Source organism: Dermacentor silvarum, chromosome 5, assembly GCF_013339745.2.
Source record: "Dermacentor silvarum isolate Dsil-2018 chromosome 5, BIME_Dsil_1.4, whole genome shotgun sequence".
Taxonomy (NCBI): Eukaryota; Metazoa; Arthropoda; class Arachnida; order Ixodida; family Ixodidae; genus Dermacentor; species Dermacentor silvarum.
The window spans coordinates 150568950-150593340 of record NC_051158.1 but is presented as its reverse complement, the minus strand read 5'-3'; positions in this window follow the sequence as shown (position 1 = coordinate 150593340).

The window sequence follows — 24391 nt, the reverse complement described above, 5'->3', positions numbered from 1 at the left end:
ACACGAGCGTCATTGTTACGCTGTTGAGCGTTAATTGCAGGCTGGTAACGACGCGGGCTCTGTTCGGGGCGATAATAACTGGTGAATAGCGGTCGCTTAGGGGAGGAGACAGTACGGTTGTTACAATGGCGAGCAACGTGACCGATACGTCGGCAGACAAAACAGATTGGCCGATCGTCTGCGGCTCGCCACTCGGCTGGGTTTCAGTAGCGTGCAGGATACCACTGACCAGTGGTTGGACAAGGAGTATTGAACAGCTATTGAGCGGCAATGGCGCATACAGAATGAACTCCAAGATTAGCAAGTTCTTCGCGGAGTATTGCCTGCACAAATGGCACTGTAGGCAAGTTGTTCGGATCACTGGGGCGGGAAAAAAAGGCTGCAGGAGCCATGGCTTCAAGTTCTCGCCACACTATTCGCATCAGGTTGTTTGATTATGGTGGTCGCTGTATTCCTATCTTGTCGTCACAAGAGCATGTCGCAGCTGTGTTCGGCAGACGTGCGAACGGCATTGCAATGCGGCAGCTCTTGGCCTGCTCAAAGCGTTGATAATCTTTTGTGATGTCCTGTACTGTTTCGAAATTTTTGCACATGCGCAGGTTGAAAACATCGTCAGCGATCCCCTTCAGTACATGCCCAACCTTTTATGACTCAGCCATATTGCTGTCGGCCTTATGGCACATAGCCAGCACTTCCTTGATGTAAGAGACGTTTGGACGCGGGTCGCTAGTTCTTTCTCAGCTTTCATCTCTTCCGCCTCGCGGTTTCCGTCGAACAAGACCCTCAGCTTCTACTTGCACGTGTCTCAGTCGTTAAGCTCTTCCTTTTGGTACCACACCTTCGCCGTGCGTTGTAGGCAGAACACCAAGTTACCCAGCATAATCGTTGGATCCCATTTGTTGTGGGCACTAGCATGCTCACACGTGGTGATCCAGTCTTCCACGTCGAGGTGGTCAGTGTCGCAGAACGTTGTGGATCCCGGGGCTGAGCCAGGGCAACCATCGGGATTGTAGGCGTTGATGTGGGCCGCGCCATTTCTGTTCCTGTTTCGTCCGTCATGTTGTTCAGTCCGAGGTGACGACCACTGCGTCTCGTGGTTACCCCGCACCTGCACCAATTTTTCACGATGCGGAAGTCACATATAAAACCTGCCGTGGTTGCTCAGTGGCTATGGTGTTGGGCTGCTGAGCACGAGGTCGCGGGATCGAATCCCGGCTACGGCGGCCGCATTTCGACGGCGGCATAATGCGAAAACACCCGTGTACTTAGATTTAGGTGCACGTTAAAGAACCCCAGGTGGTCCAAATTTCCGGAGTCCCCCACTACGGCGTGCCTCATAATCAGATCCTGGTTTTGGAACGTAAAACCTCATAATTTAATTTTTCATTTTAAGTCACGTATAAAGATGTTTAGGTAAAGGAGTGACACATTCAGTGACGCTACGTAGTAATATATATCTTAACATTCACACTGGCGAAAACATGACCATCGGGGGAACAAACAGCACACCACGCGCACCCGTCTTCATCGTCCTCTTCCGTCGAGCCGACGCACCAAAAAGACTATACTCGGCGACAGCTTTTCTTGACAGCACTGTGGAAGCTACAGAGCCGAATCGCCTGCATGCGCACGCGCCAGGAAATAGTACCTGGTTTATTTTCTGATTCTAAGAGTTACTTGGCCCGAATAAATAAAACTTTCTTAATTATAAATATAGAACAAGTATGGGCAGCTGTTCATGAAAAAAAAGTTAGCGTGCGCCTTAATTTTTTTCTTTTTTATTTCTTGGACGGCACCACGTTTTCGGCACCGCCTGCTGGTGGCTCTCGCAGTAAACATGCGTCCCCGGTGCCTGCGGTCCCGTGTGTGGCCGCAAACTCTCCTTTTAGTTCTCCGAGGAGGCTATACTCTAAACGTGACAAGAAGTGGGTCTCCAAACAAACCAAGCAGGTTATCTGCAATGTCTATGCTGGAGTAAGGCGCCGTCAGCCCGAGCTGTCGACGAATACGCTTTGCTAAACACACTAGCCCTGCGAGCTAGCGAAAACCGAAACTGGAACTGAAATCGGCTGCAAGCGGCCAGACTACTTGCGTAGTAACACAAATGTGCGGACGCCCCGCCTCCGTAGCCTTCGCTCCAATGTCAAGAAAAGCTGTCGCCGAGTATAGACGCTACAAGGCCCTCCCCCTAGTGAGGAAGCCGCGGGGCTGCTGAGTGGTGCGAAATAAAGAAATGAAGGTCGTATCTGTAGCACAACGCACTCTAGGACGGCGTTATGTAGGTTCGAAGGCGTTTGCCGTGGTGTGTGTGCTTATCGATTCATTGTCTAAATGAGCCGGTTTGAGATGGCCAATGAACATGGTGTCTTCGCGCCCTTTGATCATCACTGTAAAGTGTTTGGGTGTACGCTTGAGTACCCTGAATGGGTCGTCGTATGGTGGTTGTAGCGGAGCACGGACTGCGTCTCGGCGTACGAAGACGTGTATGTAGTCGCTGAGGTGCGGACTGACAAACGTGTTGTGACGAGTGTGGCGAACAGGCGGCGGAACAATGGTGTCGATCATTGCTCAAAGCCGGCTTGCGTAGTTGGTGATTTGAAAGGGTACAGGTGATGACTGTGTATCAAAAAACTTTCCGGGCACGCGGAGTGTTGGGCCAAAAACAAGTTCTGCCGTTGAGCACTGCACGTCGCTCTTCAATGCAGTCCGGAGGCCGAGGAGGACAACAGGAAGTCGTTCCGTCCATGGCATGCTGTTGTCGGAACGCATTAGGGCAGCATTTAACTGTCGATGAAAGAAGAGAGAAAAAGAAAGGAAAAGAAAGACAAGGAGGTTAGCCAGTGTAAATACCAGCTTGCTACCCTGTACTAGGGAAAGGGGTAAACGGAATAAAAGGTGATAGAAGAAAAAAAAAAAAACGTTCTACTAATCCATTAGACGCCGAATGGTAGATAGTTGTTTTAATATGTGTGATACCAAGTGTTTTCGATATGTTATGGAAAAGTGTCGATTCAAACTGAAGACTGCGGCCGGTTGTTATAGTAGACGGTGCGCCATATCGACTGACCCAGACTTCTACAATAGCCTGTGTGACTGTTTCTGCGGTAATGTTCGTAAGCGGAACAGCGATATACTTCAGCACTACAGCCTTTCGAGAAGAACGATGCCGCCACCGCACCCATCCCTCACCAGAGCTGAAGCCACGAGCTGGAGGCAACTCCAGACCAACACCTATCCTCACCTCACGCTCCTTCACGCGATGTGCCCCACCCTTTATCAGCCCCTTTGTCCTTTCTGTACAGAGCAAGCTAGCTTCTACCATACCACATGGGCATGCCAAAATATCCCCAATAACTCCCCCAATCGAAACGCAACGCACGAGCAGTGGGAGATGGTGCTCACCAGCTCGGCACTGGAGGATCAGCGAAAGCTAATCGCCAGAGCCGAAAGTTTGGCGCTTCGTTATTGCAACCCTTTGGGTATTGTTCTCTTTTTGTTTTGTTTTGAGTTTTGTAGTTCGTTTCCACTTTTGATTGGGAAAGAGTTTATGATCTGTCGTTAGATTTTATATTGTTAGCTTATTGTGGAAATGTTTGTACTGCCCAGTATTTCTTACACACGAAGAAAAATCTCTTTTTGTGTTTTGAATTGTTAGCTAATTCTAGAAATGTTTGCATTGTCCAGTGGTTCTCACAAACTAACGACTTCTAATGAGCTTTAATAATTGAATCTTCAGCTTGTTGAGGAAATGTTTGTGTTGCCCAGTGGTTTCTCTCACTTTTACTAAGGGTGTTATGAATGTATACTAATAGTTTACGTGTGTTTCAGTTTCTTTGTCATTTATGTATTATTTAAAAACCATGCGGTCATGCTATTGAGCATATTCACTCGACTATAGAAACAAATAAAACTGTTTTCATATAGTGCCTCTTCGCCTGTATATATCTGTAGAAGCATGCGCGGGGGCGGGGGGGGGGGGGTACGAATAAAGAAAGAAAGGGTGTGAATTAAGCCCCTGTTCCCCCCCTCCCCAGCAGAGTGAAAACTCGGCCCCGGTCCCGGACGGCCTTGCTACTGGCAACGTAGCAGCACTGACGCCCCATGTGCCATGTGACCTGACATCACCGGGTGTTTTATGTCGCTCTGTTGCCGATGACTTCGATTGGACACAACGTGAGCGGCTCCTTACCCTTTTGAATAACTTTCACACCTCTTTTGGCTTAAACCAAGCGTCATTAGATCGTAGAAGTACCATTTCTCACCATTACACCAGTGTCCGTACCACGCGTTATCACCGAGCAAGCTGATGACATGCTTAAATGTGGTGTCATCAGATCATCCCACAGTCCTTGGTCGTCTCCTGTAGTACTCGTTAAGATAAAATAAGCCTTAATTCATTTCTGTATTGACTATCGTCGACTCAAGAAGATTACACGAAAAGATGTCTACGTCTACCTTTACCGCGCATAGCTGACGCCCTGGATTGTGTACATGGTGCAGAATTCTTTTACGGCAAAGCTCTTATTCTCTAGTTGGCCGGTATTTTCGTTTCCACGTGCGCGATTTTGCTCACACAAAAACGGCAGCTGGAAGGCATTGTGTTTGAGTTTCCACGTAACAGAATTATGTTTGTCGTATATTCGAATTACAATCCGACGCTATTATGTCTGCAGGATGTGCGGAAGTCGTAATTTACGCATTTTTCTGAGGCATTCTACTTTTCAACATTCCTTTAGTTCAATATGCACTTGCGCTTGGCAGAGGGTCTAGAATAACGAGGATCGATGCTGCACTTCCAGACACGTGCTTGCGGGCGTGACATACGTCGCTTGTGGTGGTGGTGTGTAACGTCGGCAAGAGCTTTGCTGTACATACACTTTCACAGGGTGGAATGGAGGCGGATTTTAATGCGTAAGCATTCTTTGGCGAGTACCGCAGCCCATCACGCAAAAAGTGCGATGCCTTGTATCTGCACAAAAATGCGCAATTTGCGAAGTTGAGACGAACTTGAAAAAAAAATTCGTCGGCCCTTCCTCTCGGTGAAGATGGTTAACCAGCGAAGCTGAAACGTGCGTCTCTGGTGTTTATCACTGGGTTAATCCGAAGGGTTCATTAAAGTATTTCTTAGTTATGAGGTTACACACACGTGAGGCTGCGATGGAGAGAACTACGTCCCTGACGGTATGCTTGCCCGCAGTCCGCCGTTGTCGCTTGCGTTCGATGTCTCCAGTCTGCTCGGCGGCGTGGTTAGCAGCATTCTCCCGCCATTGCCGCTTGCGATTCTTCGAAATTAAATTGCTTCAAAATTAAATCTGTCAGTTACGTAAGACAATGAATGGCTCATACCTCCGTAAACGCGGCCTTCCATTACGACGACAGAAGACGCTGGAATGATGAGCGGCAACGCAGCCAGCTGTGGAAGCAGACGACCACGAACGCGGGAGCAGTGGCATGAGCGCGTGCTGAGCACGAGTGCAACCCGAGGGCCGCCAACGAGCCAGCTGCGGAAGAAGACGGCACTTGAGCCGATGCTAATGATGATAGTTTTCTGTACACAGGCGATTTCACCTAACCATATACGATTTCGCCTATACACATAAAACTTCGCTTTAAGATGAGGTACCAGCGAATACACAAGGATACGTACACAAGGAAAAGGTGCTAAACACGGACGGATGCTGGGTTTTCAACTGTGCTTTATTGGAATTTACATTACGCAAAACCTCCGACGCATGCACATCTTCACCTCCTCCCAAGACTTTTGCATTGATTTCAGCTTGAAAAGAAAGAACATTGCCGCACACAACATCCGACGCATGCGCATCTTCGTGTATCAATGTCACATGTATCAATGTCAGTGTGATTTATTACCTACCTCCTAGGTAGGCCCGTTACTTGTTTGTTAAACACAAAGATGTATCGCTGACACAGTTATCTTTATGATTTCCAATGGGAAAAGCTTCTGAGGTTTCGTGCTCCATATTTAGTCTTTTCTCTCCCTAAAATGGTCACACGATCAAACATTGGCAGTTTTTTGCACTTCTGGCAAGTGCGGCAATGAACTACCAAATTGCTTCCCTGGTCACCGCTTAAGGATGTTATGCTCCTGCAAGCGCCTATTGACACACCTGCCTGTCTAGTCTATATACACTTTTCTACATGCCAACGGAATGCGGTAAACAACACCACTCTTGAACTCAGTGAAGGGTTTCACGTGGTTATTTTTACAAGCCCCTCTCGATCGTTCTCCCCTCGTTGCCAATTCTCGCGGACAGGCTAGCAAGTTTGCAAGGTGCGAATAAAACAGCACTTATACCTTGACTTTCAGTCACCTTCCTAAGGTTGTGGAAGATATTATGTTTTGTAGGGCATTACTTCTAGTTTCTTCCTTCGCTCTGATGTCGGCGACTTTTGCCTTCTAAGTGCCTTCACTATTCGCAATGCGGCTTCAGGAACAGCTCTAATGACCGAGAGAAGGAAACGAGCTGCGAGCAACATCTCAACCTACTGTTTCAGGCTACACCATGCGGTGGCAGCAGCTCTTCTGCACTCCGTACAGAACACGTCCAACCGCTACACCCCTTTTGACCAGTTTACACTCATTAGATCCATACGGCATTAGTGATTTCTTAGTCCGGGGTGAAAACATCCAGCAGGCATGGTCATTTTCGTGAAAGGTTAGATGTAAGTCGAGGAACATAATGCCTTTGTTATTTAAACTGTGCGAGCAATCTCTCAACCTACTGTTTCAGGATACACACCATGTGGTGGCAGCAGCTCTTCTGCACTCCGTACAAAACACGTCCAACCGCTACACCCCTCTTGATAGTTTACACTGATTAGATTTATACGGCATTAGTGATTTCTTAGTCCGGGGTGAAAACATCCAACAGGCATGGTCATTTTCGTAAAAGGTTAGTTGTAAGTCGAGGAACATAATGCCTTTGTTATTTAAACTGTGAGAGCAGCCCTTAAAAATAGACAAAACATCCTGTGCTACTCTATCTACTGCGTCCCCTCGTAAAAGGCTTTAAAAAGTTAAAAAAATCATCAACTACACACACAGACCACATGATCGTTGTTCAAGGATGCGCAAATGAGGTTTTAAATTTTTTTCTAGGAAAATACCACATACTACCGTGGCAATGCTAGACCCAATACGATTTCTTCTGTAAAAATATGGGACCCTTAAACTCGACCAGTGTAGACTCCAAATAACAGGACAGCAGCTCAAAAAATGCTCCAATACTCATGCCTACTTGGTTTTGAAAAAGAACCTCCCCAATAAGTTCAATCGCTTCACGCACTGCTACAAACAAATTGTTGCGGGGAATTGAGTAATAAAGGTCCTCTATGTCCCCAAAAAAAAAAAGCCGTGCTAGCTCCAGGTAGGCCGTCCTTTAACACTTCTACCAAGTCTGCTAAACTTCGGAGTGTGAGCGGGTCCTCTGCCTTCAAGGTGCACAGATGACGTTAAAGGGAGCTGCTCATTGTTTTTTGCCAGGATCCACCTTCTGTCACAAGTGGGAGTGGGCATTCCACCTTATGGGTCTTCACCATGAAGACTTGAAACTGGTCGTTACACAATTTTTCCGCTGCCCTAGGCAACCATCTTTGGTTGCAGTTCACTAACAATCTCACCGCATTCTTTCTTGCTTGGGCAGGTTTAATCGACGCAGGCTTAAAGGGTTTTTCTATCGCCTTGCAGGCTCTTTCATTGAAGGAATCTGTGCACTAAACAAAACCTCCCTCCTTGTCTGACTATAGCAAGGTCAACCCGTTTTAACGAATGTGGTCTACCACCAGGCAGAAATGATCCTTCTTCCTGTAACTGGTCTTGGGTACGCAGGAGACAATGTATGCCCTCAGAAAGGCATCGGTCCTTTTCCTGATGTGGGGCCTTGCCTGCGACAGCCCGGACCTTAGCAAGCAACTCGTGCTTCTCGACACGTGGAGGTAGGCTGTATTTTGGGTCCTTTACTTAGGAGGGCGTACATCGACAGTGGTAATGTTGTGCCATCCTGGTACAGCACTGAACTATTGTGAGGCAACGCTTTCTTTTTCTTCGGGAGGTGGGGTCGCACCACGTGCCAATAAAACTCAGGCATGCAGACATGATGGACTCATCCTCAAAATGACGCATGTGGACCCACCCCTGCCTCTCTCCAATGCATATACACTTCAGCCAGTCTTTCAAATGCCTGACCTGTATACATGTGCAGCAGGGGCGTAGCCAGAAATTTTTTTCGGGGGGGGGGTTTCACCGGCCCGACCGGGGGGAGGGGGCAAGCTTCTGCTTTCCTCTACGTCACGTGATCGATAATAAATATCGGTAGTTTAAGCAGACTCTATTCATGTATATTGCCACCTGGTGTTTTGAGCCCACAAACAATCATCATTGGGTGCCCAGCAAGAACGGAGAAGACGACGAAGTCGAGGATCCCGCGCCAGCTGGAGAACCGTTTCTTCGTGTCTGGCATTCTTCGTGTCTGGCGGCTCATACTGTTGCTTGCGCTTGCCTTAGCGCGTGACAAACTGGTGGAGGTGCTGGGTAATCTAATCTATGCACCAAACCCCTCCGAGCAGCAGGAGCTCCAGTCCCGTACCGGTGGTTACGCCTGTACATCGCGCCAGCAGAAGGATCCGTGGACAAGCCCCTGAGTTTGGACTCCTCCCAGAGACAATGGCAGCTCCGACCATCCCAGCCGGTATGGAAGGCAGTACGCCGATTCATTGTACGCTAATCCATCCGCGAACGCCGAATCCCTTCCACGGTGCCATGCATGAGGATGTTGAAGATTGGCTGGTGCACTATGAACGTGTTGCCTCTTTCAACAAGTGGCACGACGCAGACAAACTGAAAAATGTATATTTCAGCCTCAACGATGGCGCACGTGTTTGGCATGAGAACCGTGCAGATACCCTAACTTCATGGGCAGAATTCAAACGCCGTCTTTTTGAGACGTATGGGAGCCCTGATCGCCGAGAACGAGCTGAGCGTGATCTCCAGTCCCGTATACAAATGCCGAACGAAGGTGTCGCAATGTATGTCGAGGACATGACGCGTCTCTTTCGACGAGTCGACCCCAGCATGTCGGAAGAAAAGAAGGTGCGGTACCTGATGCGCGGAGTGAAAGAGCAGCTGTTCGGCGGTCTCGTGCGCAGTCCTCCCAAGACTGTGTCAGACTTTCTTTACGAGGCCGTCACCATGGAACAGGCTCTTCGGCAGCGGGCACCATCATACGAACGCCAAGTGAACGCTGCCTCACCTACGGACTTCTTCGGAGCTCTCGGGGGCCACGTCGATTTCTTTCGAGAGCTCATCCGTTCCGTAATCCGCGAAGAACTCCAGAAGCTGTCGATACCTTCACAACCAACGCTCAACTCTTTGTCCAGCGTTGTCCGTGACGAAGTCCAGCATGCGCTAAGAGAACCGCCCTTCAACACAGAAACTCAACCGCTAAGACCTGACAGCCCCCGTATGTCGTATTCGCAAGCTTTGCGGCAACCCGCCACACCTTCCTCCCCGTTTCGCACCGCGGTCCCGGCCATACTACAGCCCGACCAAGCGGCATCGTATTACCACGACAACCGACAGGCCCCCCAAAAATCAGACGTGTGGCGGGCACCCGATCGTCGTCCCCTTTGCTTTCACTGTGGCGAAGCTGGGCATGTCTACCGACAGTGCTCATATCGAGAGCTCGGACTACGCGGATTCCCAGCAAACTCGCCGCGACCTAGGTTCGGCTAGCGTCCTCCTGCAATTGATGAATACGTTGCCCAGCAGCGCGGATCCTCATGAGCTCGACACCAGTCACGATCCCCTTCGCCGCGGCGATCTTCTCCGACTCGCCGTACGTATTCGAGCGTGGTGCAGGGTCGGTCGCCCAGCCCACGCCGGGAAAACTAACCACAGCGGCCTTCGGGGGCGAGGCCGCTCAGTCTGGACGTGCTCAAGGACCCCTGATGACGCGTACGCGGACCGACGATACATCGACCACGACAGTACCTGCTGATTACGGAAGAAAAAATTCCTTGGACATTCCTGTATTGCTCGACGGTCGTGAATTGACTGTTTTAGTGGACACTGGAGCGGATTATTCAATAATCAGCGAAAAACTGGCCACCCTACTAAAGAAAGTGACGACGCCTTGGAACCGAACGCCAGTTCGTACAGCTGGCGGGCACATCGTCACACCACTCGGCATGTGCACGGCACGAAAAGAGATTCGCGGGTCCACGTTTGTTGCCAGCTTCAGCATTCTCCCTCAGTGTTCTCGAGACCTAATCATCGGCATGGACTTTCTTAGGGAGCATGGAGCTATCATCGACATTCAAAAACGCCTCGTCACTTTTTCGACAAAGAGCGCCGCAGCGACGACCAACACCTTCCACCCTCGAGCACATCTTCGTGTCATCGACGACGCTGTCACGTTACCAACGCGTGCAAGTGTCGTGGTTCAAGTGGCATGTGACAGACTCTTACACGGTGAAGTGGTCGCAGAAAGCAATCACTCTCTCCTGCTTTCTCAAGGTGTTTGCGTAGCAAGAAGCCTTATTGATTTCCTTGATGGCCACTGTGACGTTCTTGTCACGAACTTCCGCTACGAGCACCGCCACCTTTTCCCCGGTACTGTCATCGCCTACGCCGACCCAATCGCCGATGTCACTCAATGTTTTGTTTCCGAGGCAATGGGCACTGCTGAAGCACCTCTACGCAACGTCGACATTAGCCCAACGCTTCCTGTAGACAACAAACAATCCCTGCGCGAGCTGTTGCTCGAGTTTCACTCTTGCTTTGCTCGGTCGTCGAAGATACGTCAAAGGGCGATTACGAAACACCGTATCATCACCTATGACGACGCGCACCCCATACGGCAACAGCCATATCGTGTTTCCCCCACCGAACGACATGCCATTCAAACGCAGGTGAAGGAATTGCTTCAAGACGGCGTAATACAGCCTTCATGCAGCCCCTGGTCATCGCCAGTCGTGCTCGTTAAAAAGAAAGATGGCACGCTTCGGTTTTGTATTGACTACCGGAAGCTAAACAAGGTCACAAAGACGTGTACCCGTTGCCTCGTGTCGACGATTCTCTGGACAGGCTGAGGTGCGCGAAATATTTCTCAGTTTCGATCTGAAAAGTGGCTACTGGAAAATTGAAGTAGATGAGCGGGACCGCAAGAAAACTGCCTTTGTGACTCCAGACGGCCTTTACGAATTTAGAGTACTCCCTTTCGGCCTCTGTTCCGCTCCAGCCACATTCCAGCGAATGATGGATACCGTTCTCGCTGACCTCAAATGGAAAAGCTGCCTCGTCTATCTCGATGATGTCGTTGTCTTTTCGGAAACTTTTGACGAGCACCTTCGACGCCTTCGGAATGCACTCGAAGCCATTCAATCGGCTGACCTTACCCTCAAGCCAGAAAAATGGCATTTAGGTTACGAGGAACTGAAGTTTCTCGGTCACGTCGTGAGCGCGGCAGGTGTTCGGCCCGACCCCGAGAAGATTGCTCTGCTTTTCCAGCTCCAACAGGCAAGAAAAGTCTCAGACGATTTTTGGGCTTGTGCGCATATTATCGACGCTTCATTGAAAATTTTTCGAATATTGCAGAGCCGCTATTTCGCCTTACGCGTGACAACGCGCCATTCCTATGGACTGATGAACAACAGACCGCCTTTGCTGATCTACAACGTCGATTGTCTTCTCCTCCCGTGCTCGGTCATTTCGATGAGGACACTGACACAGAAGTACGCACTGACGCCAGCAATATCGGTCTCGGAGCTATCCTGGTGCAAAGGGAAGACAGGACTGAACGAGTTATAGCCTACGCGAGCCGCACTCTGTCACGCGCCGAGTACAATTATTCCACCACAGAGAAGGAGTGCCTCGTGGTCATTTGGGCTACTACAAAGTTTAGGCCGTATCTCTACGGGCGGCCATTTAAAGTTGTGACCGATCATTACGCTTTGTGCTGGTTGGCCAACCTCCGAGACCCTTCTGGACGATTAGCACGTTGGAGTCTGCGACTCCTGGAATTTAACATCACCATCGTATACAAGTCAGGCAGAAAACATGAAGATGCTGACACGCTATCACGAGTACCTGTTGGATCCCAGAATCCTGACGAGGAAGATAACAGCGCCTTCATGGGAGCCCTCAGCGGGCCGGATCTGCTCGCTAAACAGCGATCGGACACTGAGTTAAGGCCCATCATTGATCACTTAGAAGGCGGCATCGCGTCCATTCCTCGCTCTATTTCGCGACGGTTGTCGTCATTTTGCCTACGAGAGGGCATATTATACAAAAGAAACACAGGTGCTGTCGACAAACAACATCTTCTAGTAGTGCCTCAAGCCCTTCACGACGACATTCTATTAGCCTGCCACGACGAGCTGACATCTGGTCACTTGGGCTACTCAAGGACTCTGGACAGGGTACGACAACTGTACTACTGGCCTAGACTGACTGCTTGCGTCAAACGCTACGTCAAAGGACGTCGTGAATGCCAGTGCCGCAAGTCACACCCCTTCAAGCCTGCAGGCCTTCTCCAACCTATCGACCCTCCGCGTACGCCGTTTGATCAAGTTGGAATGGACCTTCTTGGACCATTTCCCTTGTCTTTCTCCGGAAATAAGTGGATCATTGTCGCAACCGATTACTTGACGCGTTACACTGAGACGAAAGCACTACCACGCGGGCAGCATCTGAGGTTGCCCAGTTTTTTATGCATCACATTGTGCTTCGGCATGGCGCACCGTGATTCATCATCACTGACCGAGGGACGGCATTTACGGCGAAGCTCCTGGACGACATCTTCAAGTTGAGTTACACGAGTCATCCAAAAGGCCACTGCATACCACCCTCAGACTAACGGCTTGACCGAAAGACTAAACAAAACACTGGCAGACATGATATCTATGTACGTGGATGTGCAGCACAAAACATGGGACGAAATCCTGCCGTACGCAACCTTTGCGTACAACACTGCCACGCAGGAAACTACACGATTCACGCCGTTTCGCCTCGTTTATGGTCGAGATGTTCAAACTATGCTCGACGCCATGATTCCGTATGACGACATCGATCAGCTCGACCAGTTAGCTCCTGACGTCGAGGAAAACATTCAGCGCGCCGAGGAAGCACGTCAACTGGCCCGTGCGCACATAAGACAGCAGCAGTGTACAGATGCAATAAGGTACAATCTCCACCATCGACAAGTTACCTATGAGCCCGGTGACCAAGTTTGGGTTTGGACCCCCATTAGACGGCGAGGCCTCAGCGAGAAACTCCTGAGCAAGTACTTCGGACCGTACACAGTGCTAAGGCGTGTCAGCGACGTGAACTATGAAGTGATTCCTGACGGAGACCTACCATCGTCCAAACGCCGATTACCACGCCCAGAGATTGTACATGTCGTCCGCCTCAAGCCGTATTTTACACGGTGATGTTCATATATAGTGTACTGATGAACAAACTTTTCTTTTTGCTGTAGTCGCGTCGTCCTCCGAAGAACTGCGAAGCGATTTTCTTTTCCCCGACCACAGAACGCATTTTTTGCCTCGTTGCTTGACCGCCTGTGGGGTAGCGCGTTTACATTTTTCTTGTGTGTGTGTCTTACCTAATTTGTGTACTTTCCGTGTACGTCTTGTGTTTGAGCATCGAGTCGATGCTTCATTGGGAGGGGGAATAATGCCACCTGGTGTTTTGAGCCCGCAAACAATCATCATTGGGTGCCCAGCAAGAACGGAGAAGACGACGAAGTCGAGGATCCCGCGCCAGCTGGAGAACCGTTTCTTCGTGTCTGGCATTCTTCGTGTCTGGCTGCTCATACTGTTGCTTGCGCTTGCCTTAGCGCGTGACAATATCAAAGACATGGGACCGCCCCCCCCCCCCCCCCCCCCCCGCTATCGCGTGTGCGTGTGCTTGTGAAGAAATGAAGTAAAAAGTAAAGTAAGCTTAGTAAATACAGTAAGTACGACAGGTACAGTGGGCGTTTGGAGCAACGGTCTCTCATCGCGCCACTGAATGGACCAGTCTTCGAAAACGAATCATTGAGACGACCCGTGCGATCGGAGAAGACATCGTTAATTGTTAATTTCCATTAAGCGTAGATGGTGTCGTCCTCGTCGGGGCGAAGTGCGTTTCACAAGTGAAGGACGGCTATACACGTGAAAATACACGTGTGACCAGGCTATACCTACTCCCATAGCAATAGCTTGTTCGCTGCGTCTTTGCGCTAGAAAACTTAAATACGCGCAAAAACGCGTAAGGCTTTTTTTTCGAAGCTTTCGTCGCCCTGCTCCCTCAAACGAGAGGGTTGCATTTCCTGCGGCAAGTGCATGGGCTGCTGTGTCTTCCGCTGTGTGCGAGCGTGCAGCCGTGATTTGCCTTTACGTCAACAGATTCATAATTGTACAGAATATTTCACCGCACAGCATAGATATGGTATGTGTACGCATTTTAAGTAGTGCGTGCAACTCATTTCTGCTTCACTTACGCCTGTGCAAACAGGAAGCGGCCTTGTACCTCACAGAATCTCGACTGATTGGTGTACTAGTGATGCAGGAATGAACTTCGGGCTTGTTCAGTGCATAGTGCACATAATCAATTTCTCAGCACGCGTGAACTCCGACGAGAACTGTCAGCGCCTGCAACAAGAGTTTACTTACTCTGTACTGCGCACGCAGTAATTCATGCTTGTCGGCTGTCTGTTTCGTGTATTCTGTTGCGAGGCGGTGGAATTTCACTGCTGTCATCAACCCCTTCGTGTGTACATTGCTGGTTTGGGATTCCACAACAAAACAGCAACTACCAGCCTTCCGTAATTGCTGGTTTGGGATTCAACAACACAACAGTAATTACCAGCCTTCCGTAGGGGCGCAATCGCAAACAAGAGACGTTTCTCGCGCAGACTAAGCCTACGTTCGCACTTGGGAAGCGGCAAGCGGGCGGAAAGGCCAAAGCGGCCGGAAATTTTTTTTTCCGCGCCTGTCCAAGTTGTTCATATTTGTTTTGCTACCGCCGCGGCCGCCGCTGCCGTTTTCGTCCAGATCTATCTTGTCTGCGTACGTTTGTCGGCGTGGTGGCGCTCATTAACGCATTATTTCGAGCGGTATGTTCATTCTTTGACCCACGTACCGTCATCAAAAGTGATCATTTTACGCAACTTCGCGTGTCATCTGCGACCTTCGGTAAATTCCTCGTTGGCGTTCCGTAATTCTCCTCACACGGGCGCGGTAGCGCTGAGTCACAGGTTGGTGCCTAGGCGTGATAATATTTATTTAATAGCTTTTATTTACAAGTTGTAATAACATTCCATCATTTCGTATTGTCGGTGCCTCCAGGACACCAAAGGGGCAACGGGAACACCACAGTTAAAACCCGGGCTGGCCCTTGTGTTGGGGCTCGCCAAAGCCTGTGCGTCCTACGTGAGACCTACGCTCCCGATCTATCGTCGCGACGAGAAAAGCACCCCGCGACTTCTGCAACATACCGTACACGTGCGAGGAGAATTATGGAGCGCCAACGAGGAATCTGCCTAACTATTGTCTGCCGTGGAAGTGGAAGAAGAAATGGCTTTTATACTTCTACCTACTTGTTTTCTAGAAATGGACAATGAATAAACGAAAGACGCGGACACCTCGGAAACGGCAGTGGTGGGTTCGCCTGGCTTTGCAAAAGCGCGGGAAGTTGGGTCACGCCAAGGCTTCGTTGCCGCATCTCCGGTAGCGCGACGTTGAATAATATCGCGATTATTGCTGACAGTACGTTTTAGTGCCACTCTTGTCGTAGAGCAAGGGCTGGTTCTTGATCGCGTTGATCAGCATTAGAGCCTACACTTTCGGTGCCATGTTCAATTTTACGACCGGTTGTTTACATGCTAGTGTAGCTTCCAGTGAAGCAGAACGACTTTCCGCCGCGTTTCCGCTTCGCCATGGCGAAAAAATCGGCCCGAGACCGATTTGGCTCGCAGCCTGTTTTTCTGCCTGTTTCGCCGCCTAGGCGGGCGGATTTTTGCAAGATTTTGCCGCTTCCGACATCTTCGAGACCAAGTGTGAACGTAGCCTAAGATCCTGCGCGAGCGTGGCCTAACCGGCACCTGAAGGGAAGCGGTGGAAATGTATACCGAAGATTTCGACCACCTGGGGTCTTTAACGTGCACCTAAATCTAAGCAAACGGGCCTCGAGCGTTTTCGCCATCATCTGAAATGCGGCTGCCGCATTTGTTGCGCATTTGTTGCTTCAGAATACGGCCGCCACATTCTCGCCCAAAACTTCACAGAGTGTCAAAGCCTTGACAAACACCGTGACAGTTTTTTCCATATGCAGACATTATTCGATGTAAATTACCAACCCAAACGGAAGCGCGCAGGAATGAAATTGTGACAGTAGCATCGGTTTCATGAATTATGTCAGCGCGAAGCGACGAGAACAAAGGGTGGGTAAGTGGGGGGGGGGGGGTTGCGGAAAAAAATTCGGGGGGGGGGGGGAGTTCAACCCCCCCCCCCTGACTACGCCCCTGATGTGCAGGTGAGTCTGGATACTGTCTCCAGTGTTCCGACTTGAGAATTCTGCATATGCATCTCCAGTGGCCATGTGAGGGCTCTAGAAGGCCAAACAGTGTACTCACTTCTTTCAGTGGTGTATCACACTTTAGGCAATATGACAGGAACTGCGGTTTGCATGCCGTGAAAGTGATGACACACACACAGGCATCGGCCCGGTCTTGTGAAGGCAGAAAACACAAAGAGCCCAATGAAGAAGAAATGAGGTGAATTAGAGCAAGCTCGTCGGCTAGTTGGTGCATGGTGAAATTGAAAAAGGGAGGTACTAGCGAATACTCAAGGACGCCTACACAAGGAAAACACATTAGACACGGACTTTCAACTGTGTTTTTGTAATTTACATTGCCCCACAAAACCTCTGACCCATGTACATCTTCACATCCTCCCAAGACAAGATATTTAATTGTTATAATAGTGCAAGTGTACATGTTTGGTAGCTTTATATGTGGTAAAGAATAACCTAAACAAAAAAAAAACTAATAAAGAGAATATGCATAAGATACATAGGATTTCATAGAAAATGGATGGGGAAGCTTTTAGTAGGGGTAGGCTCTCTGAAATTTGGGGGTGGGCCAACTTGGAATTCGCATCATTATCAGCCTATATTTAGGTCCACTGCAGGCCGAAGGCCTCTTCCTGCAATCTCCAATTAACCCTGTCTTGTGCTAGCTGATTCCAACTTGCGCAAATTTGCATGCGGGCTATGTTATATTTAGGGGTGGAATAAAGTGAACTTTGGAGGTGGGGTGGCCCAACTGAAGTTCGCGGGACAACTTCAATTTCAGGGTGGGCAAACTTGAAATTTGGGGTTCGCACAACTGAAATATGGAATTGGGCCAACTTGAAATTTGGGCATAAACATTCTTAAATTTGGGGGTAGGCCAATTTAAAATTTGGAAGTGAGCCATCCTTATATTTGGGTTGAGCCAACTTGCTATTTCGGGGTGGACGAACTTGAAAGTTGAGGGTGTGCCAACTTAAAATTTGGAAGTGGGCCAACCTGACATTTGGGTTGAGCCAACTTGCTATTTGGGGGTGGACGAACTTGAAAGTTGAGTGTGTGCGGACTCGAAATTTGCAAGTGGGCCAACCTAAATTGTGGGCCGGGCCAACTTGAAATTTGCATGTGGGCCATTTTAAATTTAGGGGTGGGTCAAATTGAAGTTGGAGGTGGGGTGGCTCAAGTGATGTTTGGGGTTGACCAACATAAATTCGGGGGTGGGTCAACTTCAAATTTTGCAAGTTTGTCAACCTAAAATTTGGGGGTGGCCCAACTGAAATTTGGGAATGGGCCAACTTCACTTTCAAGGTGTGCGAACTTGAAATTTGTAGTTTGTACAACTGAACTGTGGGGTTGACACAACTTGAAATTTGGGGGTGGGATAACTTTATGTGTGGGTCAACTTGAGGTTTTTGTGTGGCCCAATGTGCAATTGAACTCTGCTGAGTGTCCTTCGAACTATGCACTCCTCGCTCGTAAGCGAGTGCATTGGCGTGTTTTCATTACCAAGACACAGAATGCAGGCAAGAGCTTGCGTGGACAAGGAACGCGTGCATAACACAGGTGAGAGTGGCAGTGAGGGTTACATGGCATCGCAGCAATGCACTCTCTCCTCATGCAACAACTCATCTACTACTGCGGCAGCTTGAGTGCCCTTTTGCCCACCCTGCTCCTTCGAGGCACTCTCGTACCCGGCCATCCTGCTCAATTGGTACAATCGCTTTCAAGGGGGCGGATATGGCGAGAAAAGCTTACAATTGTATGCTGATGCCTAAGCATTCTTTGCCACCGCAAAGGATATGGGTAGATGAGCATAAGCTAAGAAAAGCAAGTAAGGAAAAGTGAAGTCACAGTCGAGCCAAACACTCCCAAGCATTAGTAGACAATTCGGAGAATTTCTGTTGCTGCTTCTTTTCTTCTGTAGACTTGCGATCGGGCTATTGGCAAGTGGCATTGTCCGAGTCTGACCCACGGAGTAATCTGACCATGCAAAGACAGCTTTCATTATGCCTGTCAGGCATGCGTGAATTTATGGTGATGCCATTTGACCTATGCAAGGTACCTGCGACATTGGAATGGGTGATGGACAATATTTTGTGAGTCCACAAATGAAAGAAGTGTTTGTGTTATTTAGACGACATGATAGCTTTCTTCCGTTATTTCACCACTCACGTCACTCGTCTACGCGAATTTCTTCTTTGCCTTACCACTGCTGGCCTTCAACTTCAGAACCCGCCAGCTGACGATACTTTGCCATGTCGTTTCCAAACATGGTGTTCTTCCTGACAAGCTTTGTGCTGTCACAGAATTTCTGCAGCTAACTACAGTGAAAGAGCATGAAGCGTTGTCGGTCACTGCTATTATCAATACGTCAACATTTTTTGGCGATACCCCAGCCCATATGTAATAAGTATAATGTTTTGTGTGTGCACAAAAATGTGTTATTTTCAGACGTTTGATTGCTATTGACACGTATACATGTTTATCTTTCACCGGTGGCCCCTTTCCACCGGCCAACAAATGTTAAACGTTATCGCTGGGCGCAGGACGCGCCTGTATCGGAAGTTTCTAGAACGTTATCGATGCTCCTTTCCGTTGCCAGTTTTCACCGACGCTTATGTTATCTGATTGTATGAGCGACGCCAATTGTCTAAAACTTTCTGGAAGACACGCGCGTACCAGGGATTATCTGGAACCTTCGATGACTCAGGTATAAAAGCCAACGCGCTTCGCCGCTGATCAGATTTTCGACGACCGCCGACTGTGATCGCCCCTTTCGTTGTGCTTTGAGTGTAGCTTGCTTTTGTGGGCACAGGTTCGCCCAATAAAGAATCAGTTTCGTCATACACAGTTTTACGACTGTTTAGTTCAGCGTCACTACTACGTGACATCTGGTGGAGGTGCTTTTGTGTCCATGCAGCGGACGCCCCCGCAAAGCCGCGACCCAAGCCCGAAACCGGAGGACGAGACAAACGTCGCCAAGGACCAGCGAGCTAGCCGTAGGCAGCAAGGACTTTTGCCAGAATACGGACTTCTTCCCGAGAAGACCACAGCGATCAAGGCCAAGTCAACCACCCCAATGGCAGCCCCAGCGTCCCCCATCCTGCTGCATCAACCTCGGGAGCCACCGACCTTCCGTGGATCATCAGCTGAAGACCCTGAAACATGGCTGGAGACGTACGAGAGGACCGCGACATGCAACAAATGGAGCGACGATGACAAGCTGCGCCATGTCTATTTTTCGTTGGATGACGCTGCTCGGACATGGTTTGAGAACAGAGAGACCACCCTGGTGACTTGGGACCTATTTCGCGAGAACTTCGTGAGGACCTTCACGACTGTCGTACGAAAAGAAAGGGCTGAAGTTCTCCTGGAAACCAGAGTTCAATTGCCGAACGAGAGCATCGCGATCTTCACGGAGGAGATGACTGGCCTCTTCCGCCACGCCGACCCTGACATGTCTGAAGAAAAGAAAGTTAGGTTCTTGATGCGGGGCGTCAAAGAGCATCTATTCACCGGATTGATGCGCAACCCGCCCAAGACTGTGGCAGAATTTATTTCGGAGGCGACAACGATCGAGAAGACGCTTGAAATGTGAGCCAGGCAATACAACCGCCGTGCGCTGACAAACTACGCCGAAGCTCAAGCTCTAGGCGCCGACGACCTGCACGAGACGATCAGAGCGGTTGTACGGGAAGAACTACAGAAATTATTCCCAAGATCGCAGCCTTAGGTCACTACATTCGCTGACATAGTTCAAGAAGAGGTTCAGCGATCACTGGAAGTGCCAGAAGTTCCGGCATCGCCTCAACCACAGCCGCAAGCGATGACCTACGCCGCCGTCGCCCGTCGTCAAGGCCCCCCTCCGCGCTCGCACCAGGGCCCCGTAACGCCGCAGTCCCGTCGCCCACCGCCGCCGCCGCCTGCACGCCCGCCCGTCGCCCAGCGCAGTTACCAAAGGAAGACGGACATTTGGCGCGCCCCCGACCACCGCCCGCTCTGCTATCACTGCGGGGAAGCCGGCCATGTCTACCGCCGATACCCATACCGCGAGATGGGCCTACGAGGGTTCGCCGTCAACGCGCCGCGTCCAGTGCGGGGTGAACGACCACGTGACATCGCCGACTACCTCACCGGAGCTCAGTGGCAACCACGACGACCCTCACGCTCGCCGTCACCAGGCCGCTACATCTCGCCGCATCGCCGCCTGTATGCCGGCCCAACCCGGGGCCGATCTCCCAGCCCATACCCGGGAAACTAAAAGCAGCAACCGATGGAGGTGCGGTTGCTGTACGACGCAATGACGAAGATCCTCCGCCGCCACCGACGACGACGATTCGCGAATCATCACGACGAGATATCAGCACGCCGTCTAGCGACAACCTTGACAACACTTCGCCGCCGAAATAAGACCTTCTGACGCGAAGTAGCAGCAGCAGACCAAGCCGACGCAGCCGTGATCCGACGCCACGAATTAACCGCAACTCCAGACGCCGGTCTACCGATCTAGACGTGCTAATCGATGGTCATAACGTCACCGCTCTCGTCGACACTGGCGCCGATTATTCCGTCTTCAGTGGCACGTTCGCCGCCAAGTTGAAGAAGGTGAAGACAGCCTGGCAAGGACCCGATATCCGGACAGCGGGAGGCCACCTAATAACGCCGGCTGGAATCTACACAGCGCGAGTCACGGTCAACAACCGCACTTACCCGGCGAGCTTCGTAATCCTGCGGCACTGCTCCAGAGATGTCATTCTAGGCATGGACTTTCTAAACCAACACGGTGCAGTCATCGACTTACGATCTAATTCGATAACACTTTCAACGTACAACGCGATGCCACCGGATAGAAACATCAGTTACCATGCCTTGAATGTGCTAGAAGAACAAGTCACCGTTCCGCCTTGCTCCAGCGTAATGATTTCCGTCGGTGCCGAAGTGCCTGCAGATATGGGGGCGTCATCGAGGGCGATCATCACTTACTGCTCGACCGTGAAATTTGCGTCGCTAGAGGCATAGCTGAGCTACGTGAAGGGAAAGCAAGAGTGATGCTCACGAACTTCAGCCACGAATACAAGCACATTAACAAAGGCACAACGGTCGCCTATATCGATGAAATAGTACAAGCCAGCAGTGCTTTCGCCTTCACGGATTCTAGTGCACCTTCAACGACGACTGTAGTACCTGAACCAACTTTCGACGTCAATCAGAACCTTCCCAATCATAAGAAAGAACAGCTAAAAGCTCTGCTCCTGCAATACAAGGACTGCTTCTGGTCGTCGTCAAAAGTTCGACAAACCCCTGTCGCCAAGCACCGCACTATAACCGACGAATATGTCCGCCCACTCCGTCAGAGCCCTACCGAGTTTCGGCGCGCGAACGCGAGGCCATAAGGCAACAAGTCTACGAAATGCTACGCGACGACATCATCCAGCCGTCCAAGAGTCCATGGGCGTCCCCCGTGGTGTTAGTGAAGAAGAAGGATGGAACCCTACGTTTCTGCGTCGATTATCATCGCCTCAACAAGATCACGAAGAAGGACGTATACCCCCTCCCACGGATTGACGACGCCTTGGATCGACTCTACAACGCAAAGTATTTTTTGTTGATGGACCTCAAAACCGGCTACTGGCAAATCGAAGTCGACGAGAGGGACCGGGAGAAGACTGCCTTTATAACAGCAGACGGATTGTTCGAGTTCAAGGTCATGCCGTTTGGTCTTTGCTCGGCACCTGCGACTTTCCAACGCGTCATGGATACAGTACTGGCAGGCTTGAAGTGGCAGACTTGCCTCGTCTATTTGGACGAGGTCGTTGTGTTTGCCTCAAGCTTCGAAGAACACCTGCGGCGCCTTGAAACAGTTCTTCAAGCAATCAAAAATTCCGGACTCACGTTAAAGCCAGAAAAGTGCCGCTTCGCATATGAGGAGCTCTTGTTTTTGGGCCACGTCATCAACAAGTCTGGAGTGCGCCCCGACCCTCAGAAAACTGCGGCCATCTCCAACTTTCCTCCGCCCGCTGACAAGAAGGCAGTGCGTAGATTTCTTGGACTGTGCGCCTATTACAGGCGCTTCGTCAAGAATTTTTCACGGATCGCTGAGCCACTGACGTATCTCACGAAGGCCGACGTCGAGTTGAAGTGGGAGACGCCGCAAGTCGAAGCATTCTAAGAACTGAAGGGACGCCTGCAATCGCCGCCAATACTTGCGCATTTCGACGAAAACGCCGATACCGAAGTCCACACCGACGCAAGCAGCGTAGGACTCGGCGCCGTGCTTGTGCAGAGGACTGACGGACTAGAAAGGGTTGTAAGTTACGCTAGCCGGTCGCTGTTGAAGGCGGAAGCAAATTATTCCACAACAGAAAAGGAGTGCCTCGCCATCATCTGGGCTACATCAAAGTTTCGCCCCTACCTCTAGGCAGGCCCTTTAAAGTTGTGAGCGACCACCACGCCTTGTGTTGGCTAGCTAACTTGAAGGATCCTTCAGGTCGCCTCGCACGCTGGAGCCTGAGGCTTCAAGCATTCGACATCACCGCCGTTTACAAGTCCGGGCGAAAGCACTCTGACGCCGATTGTTTGTCTCGCGCCCCTGTCGAACCGCCGCCACAAGACGACCAGGATGACGACACTTTCTTGGGACCCATCAGTGCCGACGAATTCGCCGAACAACAACGAGCCGACCCGGAACTAAGGAGCCTTGTCGACTACCTGGAAGGCAAGACCGTCATTGTGCTGAAGGTGTTCAGGCGAGAATTCGCGTCGTTTTTCTTGCAAAACGACATTCTCCTAAAGAAGAACTTCTCGCCTCTCCGAGCTAACTACCTCCTCGTGGTACCCTCAGCATTGCGTCCAGAGGTTCTGCAAGCTCTCCATGACGACCCAATGGCTGGACATCTCGGTTTTTCACGCACTCTCGCGAGGATACAAGAAAAATACTACTGGCCTCGCCTCTCTGCCGACGTCGCCCATTACGTAAGGACATGCCGAGACTGTCAGCGACGCAAAACACCGTCGACAAGGCCAGCCGGACTTCTCAGCCAATCGAGCCACCTCGCCGACCGTTCCAGCAGATCGGAATGGACTTACTGGGGCCTTTTCCGACGTCGACGTCCGGGAATAAATGGATCGTCATCGCTACGGACTACCTCACCCGCTATGCCGAAACAAAACCCAGGCGGCACGTCAGCTCGGACCAACGTTCGATACGTATTGGCACTTCCTGGCCGAGTGATGGCCTAAGGTTAACAGCGTGGTTCCAATATGGGCTGGGCCATTCTAATTCCTGGCCGAATGATGGCCTAAGATTAACAGTGTGGCGCGAATATAGGCTGTACCATTCCGATAGAGATCCAACGCTGGCCCGCATTACACATTCAGTAAACAGTATTAGCTCGTCCATTCAACAAGGCGGGAATTATTGGACCAACTTTCATATGGACTTGCCAACATGGGTTACTAAGTTCGCTTTATTTGGGCTACATTGGTCCGTAATAAGCCAATTTACGCCTTATCAATTTTTAATACTTTCTGGTACGACTTTCTAAGGTTAAATAGCATGTTTGAAAGACTAATGCACTGATCACAGGCACACTGCACAGGAACCAGAAATACGTTTGCAAGCTGTGACCCCTTCAACAGAGCTGATACCACGTTGGTTAATTAATTAGTTCGCTTGACGATACTACTTTCGTTGAGATTTAATGACAGCTTCGCTGATATGCTTATCTGTCACGGGGGACGTGCTGATCGATTTGCTGTGACAGACCGCGGGTTGTTCACAACAGGGCACGGGTATATACTGGCGCCGGCCGCTTAAGTGTG